Below are 7254 nucleotides of genomic sequence, written 5' to 3' on the forward strand. Positions count from 1 at the left end.
GCAGCTCATCTGATCCCTTAGGATTTGGTATCTGTCTTGTCTTGTGAAGAAAGAAAGGGACAGGCAGTCACTTGTTGATGGGTGTCGAGGCTCTCTGAAGTGACCGCTACAGGCTACACTTGTTCTCTACGCGCGCTGCGCCCTCAGTTGCGCGCAGCGCACGTGGCCAGACGCGCCAGAAGGGTTCCGTCTGCCAGTGGGCTGGCAGCTGCAGTGTTGGAAAGTAACTAAGTACATTTACCCAAGTAGTAGGCTAAGTACAATTTTGAGGTATTTTTTACTTTACTGGAGTATATCCAATTTGCAGTAGGCATACTTTTACTTCTACTCCACTAACATCTCAGAGACAAATATTATACTTTTACTCCACTACAGTTATTTGAACTAGCAACTTAATAGTTAGGCTACTTTGTAGATTTTAATTATTACAAAACATACATTAACCACTTCAGCCCTACATTTCGGCCATTTGAAAATAGCAAATCTACAAGCTCACACTGTGTAGCAATGTGTGGCATTGTGAGCTTGTAGATCTGCTATTTTCAAAATATTTTTATAGATGTCATACATTTGAAAACTTGCAAAATGGAACATTCTGCATATTGAGGACTTTCTACTTTTGGCACTTTTAGCACTTTGGCAAGTACATTTTGATACCAATACTTTTGTACTTTTAGTCAAGTACATTTTGAGTTCTGGACTTTTACTTGTAACACAGAGTAGCCTATTTCTACATTGCAGTATTGATACTTTTACTTAAGTAAAACGAGTACTTTTTCCACCACTGACTGGTCCATCTGCCAGTGGGCTGGCAGCTGTCCCTTCCCTTTTGCCTCATTTATTCTCCAGTAGCCTATGACATGTCCTACTACTCCAACTAGCCCTACTACTACTACTACAAGTAAAAGTCTGGAATTCAATACTTTACTTGAGTAAAAGTACAAACTTATTGGTATCAAAATGTACTTAGCAAAAGTAGAAAGTACTTATTATGCAGAATGTCCCCTTTCAAGTTTTCAAATGTACGAAATGTATTAAAATCTTTTGAAAATAGCTGATCTACAAGCTCACAATGCGTGGCATCGCACGCATTGTGAGCTTGTAGATCGGCTATTTTCAAATGGCTAAAATGTATAGGGCTGAAGTGGGTAATGTATGTTTTGTACATTACATACAATTTGAATCTATTAATATTGAAAACTAAAAAAAAAAAGAAAAAAAAAAGATGATTATAAAGTAAAGGAAAATAGGTCAACAAAAATATAAAGTATATTTAGACAAAGCAAATACATAATGCTACTACTCATGTGAAAAAAAGAAAAGAGGATAATTATGATCGTGATTATTAAATGAAGCTTCTGCTCCCTCTCCAACCCTTCTCCTGCACCTGCACCTGCACTCCTGTCCAAAAAATAATTTAAACAACACTGTTATGTTTCAGAAATGTTGTAGCCTGTAAGCTGAATAAATACTTACGTTGATTTAATGGCAATTCTTTTTTTTTACCATGGGCAACTTTTCTTTTCCAATTTAGCATAAGAAAGTGAGTGAAGGAGGTGTGTGTGTGTGTGTGTGTGTGTGTGTGTGTGTGTGCGCGCGCGTGTGTGTGTGTGTGTGTGTGTGTGTGTGTGTGTGTGTGTGTGTGTGTGTGTGTGTGTGTGTGTGTGTGTGTGTGTGTGTGTGTGTGTGTGTGTGTGTGTGTGTGTGTGTGTGTGTGTGTGTGTGTGTGTGTGTGTGTGTGTGTGTGTGTGTGTTCTCTGTGAGAGAATGTGTGTCCACCTCAATACTTGACCGTGTTGTATTGCATTCCAATTAATTGATTATGTTCATTAGTGCCCTATCGAACAGCTTATCGGACAAAGAGAGGGTTTAACTGCACAGCACTAATGCTGCAGCACGTCTGGTCTGCAAGCTCCCAATATGTTCACATCTCCCCCATTTTCCATTCCTGTCATTTGCTTCTGGTTGCTCCCCACACTCAATACAAAACATTGGCATACAAGGCAACCAAAGGCATGGCACACCCATTTTATACCTGCAGGACAACCCTACAACTCTGCCTTCCCTAAAACACCCTGGACAACACTCCACACGTCCTAGACTTTTCTCCCTCCTGGCTCCCAAACTGTGGAATAAATTCCCCTTGCAGTCAGAACAGAACTGCAGACAGGTTGAAAGGGGTCTTCAAGCACACTCCATTGAGCAAGGACTTAAATTAAAAAGCCTTTATTTAGACAACAGGGCTACACATAATTTTAAAACAATAAAACGCCAAAGACTCCGACCGGTTTTGACAACATGTCTTTCTCAGGGCGTGGCTATACAGACCTAGAGAACTGCAGACCTTTTAGCCCCAATTTCCAGCTGTAGTCTGAAGACTCACCTCTTCAGACTCTACCACGTCCCCTAGCACTCCTTTCTTCTTGTATCCCTTCTTGCCACATTACATACATTGTAAATTGTAATTGTAGGTAGAGGTTTGTTTTGTTTTGCACAACACGTTTAATCCTATAATAATCATGATTGTGTCTGCTTGAAATCATTAATGCTTTCTCTGTCCAGAGACAATAGCCCAGTTGGACTATCTGATCGAACCGGGGGATTCTTTTATTCAGTCTCCCCTATCCTGCCTCCTGTCTGCTTCCGTGCTGTGTGTCTCAAAAACACAAAAGCAGGATCGGAAAGGACAAAAAAAAAAAAAAAAAAAAAATGTGTAACCCAACTGAGGAAAGCATAGACTATAGACTAAATGAGTCTCTTTCATGAAATTGTGCATGTATTTAATCAAAACCCAGTGCCAGTCTGCAGAGAGGGCCAGGCAGGAGTAGAGACCTTTCTGTTCATCCCTCAAGGATATTATTGTCTTGGGCTAACATTTTGGAATATTCAAAACTAGGCCAAGATTTATCTCCGGTCTGGTGGAGGCAACAATAACACCACAAGGTCATGCCAAATGGCTGGATTTCCTGTTAAACACATGGAAATATCAGCAAATGTGGCATCAAAGGACGGGAAGTTAACTGGCCTCTTCAGCTCCAACACATTTGCCCTATATGTGCTGGTTCGAATGTAGGTCAGCTGGGCCTGGGTGTCATTCATACTAGCCGTGGGATCAGCCCCTTCACTGTCTCAAACCTTTCAGATCTCTGCCTGCCAGGCATGACAGATGCTGCTGGCACACAGTTTTCCACTCTCGTAAATGACGGAAAGGATAACATACGTTAAGCGACCTCTTCCACTCACCAGAGGTGGGACCAATAGCCAATTAAGTTGAAATCTGCAGGTCAGCCTTTGGCAGCTGACACTGTCCCCTCCCCGATAAGCCTAACAGCCCCAATCTGGGGATGGGGTGTGTTTGTGGAGCATGAGTGTATTACACAATTTTGTGAAAGGAAAGATTCAGTTTATTGGAAACGATGATCTCTTTCTGATACTATCATGAATGAATGTTCTGCTTCAAATATGTCTCAATATATAAAATTATTCAATCTAAAATCATGTTCCTGCCAAAACTAGAAGTAATCTTTCACTTTATCTAATTTGATTTTTGCAATCGGATTTTTGCCATCCAGTTATATGGAATCCATTATCTTGAAAGATACATGTAGGTGTAGGGTGTTGATTAAGGAGATAAAGTGTAGGCCTACTTGCTGTGTGATTTCATCAAAATTATCACAATCACAAAATATTTACACAATAAGATTTGACTGAATAATAAATAAATAAAAGTGATGATGATGATGATGATGATGATGATGATGATGATGATGATGATGAACCTACTCCTAGCAACCCCAGCTCTCAGATCATCCCACTGGCGAAATGGGTAGATGAAATACACGTGTGTCTATCTCCCAAGGATATGCAAATAAATAGCTCAGTGTCACATAATGTGAAATATGGTAATTGCAAGAAAACATGCAACACGCATTGAGCAACAAATGAACAACTACAAAATCCAATAATATTTGTGTTTTTCTCATCACTGTTCTCCTGTGTATTATTTTTGATAAATGGGTTGAATAAACGTATAATATGGGTTGTAATAAAATTGAGTAATGATGGCAGCTGGTGCCTGTGATAAATTGCATGTAATGTCGCTAACATCATTAACAACCCTAATGTCCCTATTCTGGAACAGTAAGCAAAAATACTGTAGCAGATCTACAAACTCACAAGGTGTTCCAATTTTCAGTGAAGATATTTTGTGTAGAGGGAAAACAGGAGCGGGCCAAGTATAGACCCCTGGGGGACTCCGGTCAACTAAGTACTGTAGGGATTTAAGTGCTTAATTGCAGAGAGTGATACTGAAATACAGTATCTGCCTGCAAACAGACCTGATGTCTCTCTAGTCTGTAGCAAAAATTGTGTGAGCATAACCCACCATTTTTTTAAGAAGGTGTGTAAATTCACATTGTATACCTGCTGTGAGAAGTATACTGTACTTTCCATTACGAACCAAGTACATTTACATGATGGGAAAATTAAGAATACTTTTACCTTGTGCTTGTGATGTTCATAGCTTATGCATAATTGGCTATCTTGCGGCCAATGTAGAGCTACAAAAACCATTACCATAATATTCAGGCAGTTAAATTCAACTAATTGCAGTTGCTATGATGTTAACACAACTTCCAAGCATTATGAAGCTGTTCTTGGAGGGCAAAACATAGAAAATGCACATAATTCTACACCATAACAGTGGGATGTGAAGCTGTGAATGGTCAAAAACACAAGCAGAGTGGCAGGGATGAATGAACAATTCAAGATTTTCAATCTCCTATACCCACAGTTTGTTTGTTGGCTCTGACAGGGATAATATGTCTGTTTACTTTGCACAGAGAGCATCCTTTGTGTTCCCAACAGAGCATCTTATCATCATCCATCCTTCATTCATTCATTCAGTCAGTCACAACAAAAGGGCCCTACAGCAGTAATAAACATGCCAAAATACAACAAATTAGGATGACAAAAGCATGTGCTGAGAACAAATCGCACCATGCATTCAGAGGCAACAGGCATTGTTGAGAAGGGATATCGTACGCACGCACGCACGCACGCACGCACGCACGCACGCGCGCACGCACACGCACACGCACACGCACACGCACACGCACACACACACACACACACACACACACACACACACACACAAACACAGAAGACACACAGAAGACACACAGAAGACACACACAAGACAAATGTTGCTCTTTGTCTGACTGTATAAATGATCATAGCCTAATATGGATCATCGTTGCTCTCATGTTCCTGAAGCAAATACTTTCTGAAAGGACAAAATGGTAGTGCAGTGACATTCAGATAAAGGCAACCCATGGTCAGAGGTTTGAGGGGGGCAGGATTGTGCGAGTCACAGAAAATGCCAGCGCACCTGCTGGCAAAGAGGACATAGCTTTTCCACATCAGCGACTTGTGCTGCACTTTCTTCAATCAAATCAAGGCACGAGGAGTTTAGAGTAATGCAGAAAGAGGCAATTCATCTGAATGAACGACGACATCTGCACATCGATGTGTTCTGATTGATGTCACCCCAGAGAGGAAATCTCCTCCTATGTCCTTTTTTATTATAGCTATATAGTATATACGGACGGGTGACAAAGAAAAAGACCAGATACTCATGATTAACTATGCTTTAAACTGTATAAACGTGTCTCTAAACATATTTTATAGGCTATTATATTATTTTATTTAGAGATTTATGTTAGAGGATAAGCCCCTTGAGATGCATCATCTCGTTTTCGAGGGGGTCGTCATTATATTATATTATATGATATTATATTATATTATAATTGTTTTATTTTTTCTTTCGGCTAAATCCCATCGGGGTCGCCACAGCGGATCATCAGTTTCCATCTGGTTCTGTTTTCTGCGTCTTCCTCGGTGACTCCTGCCACCTGCATGTCGTCTCTCACCGCATCCATAAACCTCCTCTTTGGCCTTCCTCTTCTCCTCTTAACTGGCAGTTCCATTTTCTGCATCCTTCCTTTTCACATTACTCTCAACCAATTGCCTCTCTTTCTTTACCCCCAAACCCTCTAACCTGGGCTGACCCTCTATAATGTAGTCATTTATGATCATGTCCTTCCTTGTCACTCCTAATGAGAATATATATGTTGTATAATATAATATAATATAATATGATATAATATAATATAATATAATATAATATAATATAATATAATATAATATAATATAATATAATATAAAATATAATATAATATAATATAATATAATATAATATAATATAATATAATATAATATATTATATTATATTATATTATATTGTATGTGAATTTGTTAAAATGTAGGGGTACTGTAGGGGTACTGTTGAATAAGACGACATTATCTCACCACTTACCAAGATGCAAACTCTAGTGGGGTGTTTCTAATGATCACAATCTATTTACATTACACAGTTGGAGGCAAGTCTGACTGGTCTCAGTTTGTGATTGCCCATGGTGCGACTAATAATGGCTGAGCACAGAACACATTCATCCAACTCTCCCAGGAGGACATGGGAGGTGGCCCTCTGACGCTTGGCTGAGCGTAACAGATTAACGACGAGGTGTGCCATGTGTGTGTGTGTGTGTGTGTGTGTGTGTGTGTGTGTGTGTGTGTGTGTGTGTGTGTGTGTGTGTGTGTGTGTGTGTGCGTGTGCGTGTGCGTGTGTGTGTGTGTATATGCATGTGTGTACAGGGTATCAAGAGTAGCATAGACTCAAGTTGCAATTCTTTTTTTTTAAGTAGTTGGGAGCCGCAACCAGAGACTATGGCTACGGGGGGTCCTTGGCATGGAAACGTTTGGGAACCCTTGAAATAGAGATGAGATGAGATACACCTTATTAATTCCCGAAGGGAAATTAAAGTGTTACCGTACAGCATGATATAAAATAAATATAAACAAGACAAAGACAATACGAAAAACAATAGTCAACAACACACAAAACACATATGCATATATATGCTACAAACAACCACACACATCAGACGTGAGCACAGAACCAGTTGTTAAAACAGTCTGTAACTCCACAACAGTTTTTTCAACAATCCACAATGGGACAATCAGTACATGACTTCTGAATACAAAAGGAGGGAGCTCTCATTCAAAGCCCATTAACCATTTGAACCCTATAGCTTCCATATTCTGGGTATGTCATAATAGGCGAAAATTCAGCAAACAAAAATAGCTGATCTACAAGCATGCAATGCAACATCACACTTTTTCAGCAAAGAGATT

At 39.7% G+C, this 7254-nt stretch overlaps 1 protein-coding gene across 1 annotated transcript in view; it reads right to left on the minus strand.

Moving 5' to 3' along the window:
• The window catches only part of LOC308106024 (leucine-rich repeat-containing protein 3-like), a 3980-nt gene extending 3909 nt beyond the window's left edge, over nucleotides 1-71 (minus strand). Inside the window, exon 1 of the mRNA XM_080457020.1 lies at nucleotides 1-71. This exon is cut by the window's left edge and continues 280 nt beyond it. The gene's annotated coding sequence lies outside the window, so the exon portion shown is untranslated.
• Between the last annotated feature and the right edge of the window lie 7183 nt (nucleotides 72-7254).

Source organism: Gymnoscopelus braueri, assembly GCF_963280865.1.
Source record: "Gymnoscopelus braueri genome assembly, chromosome: 18".
In the NCBI taxonomy this organism is placed as follows: domain Eukaryota; kingdom Metazoa; phylum Chordata; class Actinopteri; order Myctophiformes; family Myctophidae; genus Gymnoscopelus; species Gymnoscopelus braueri.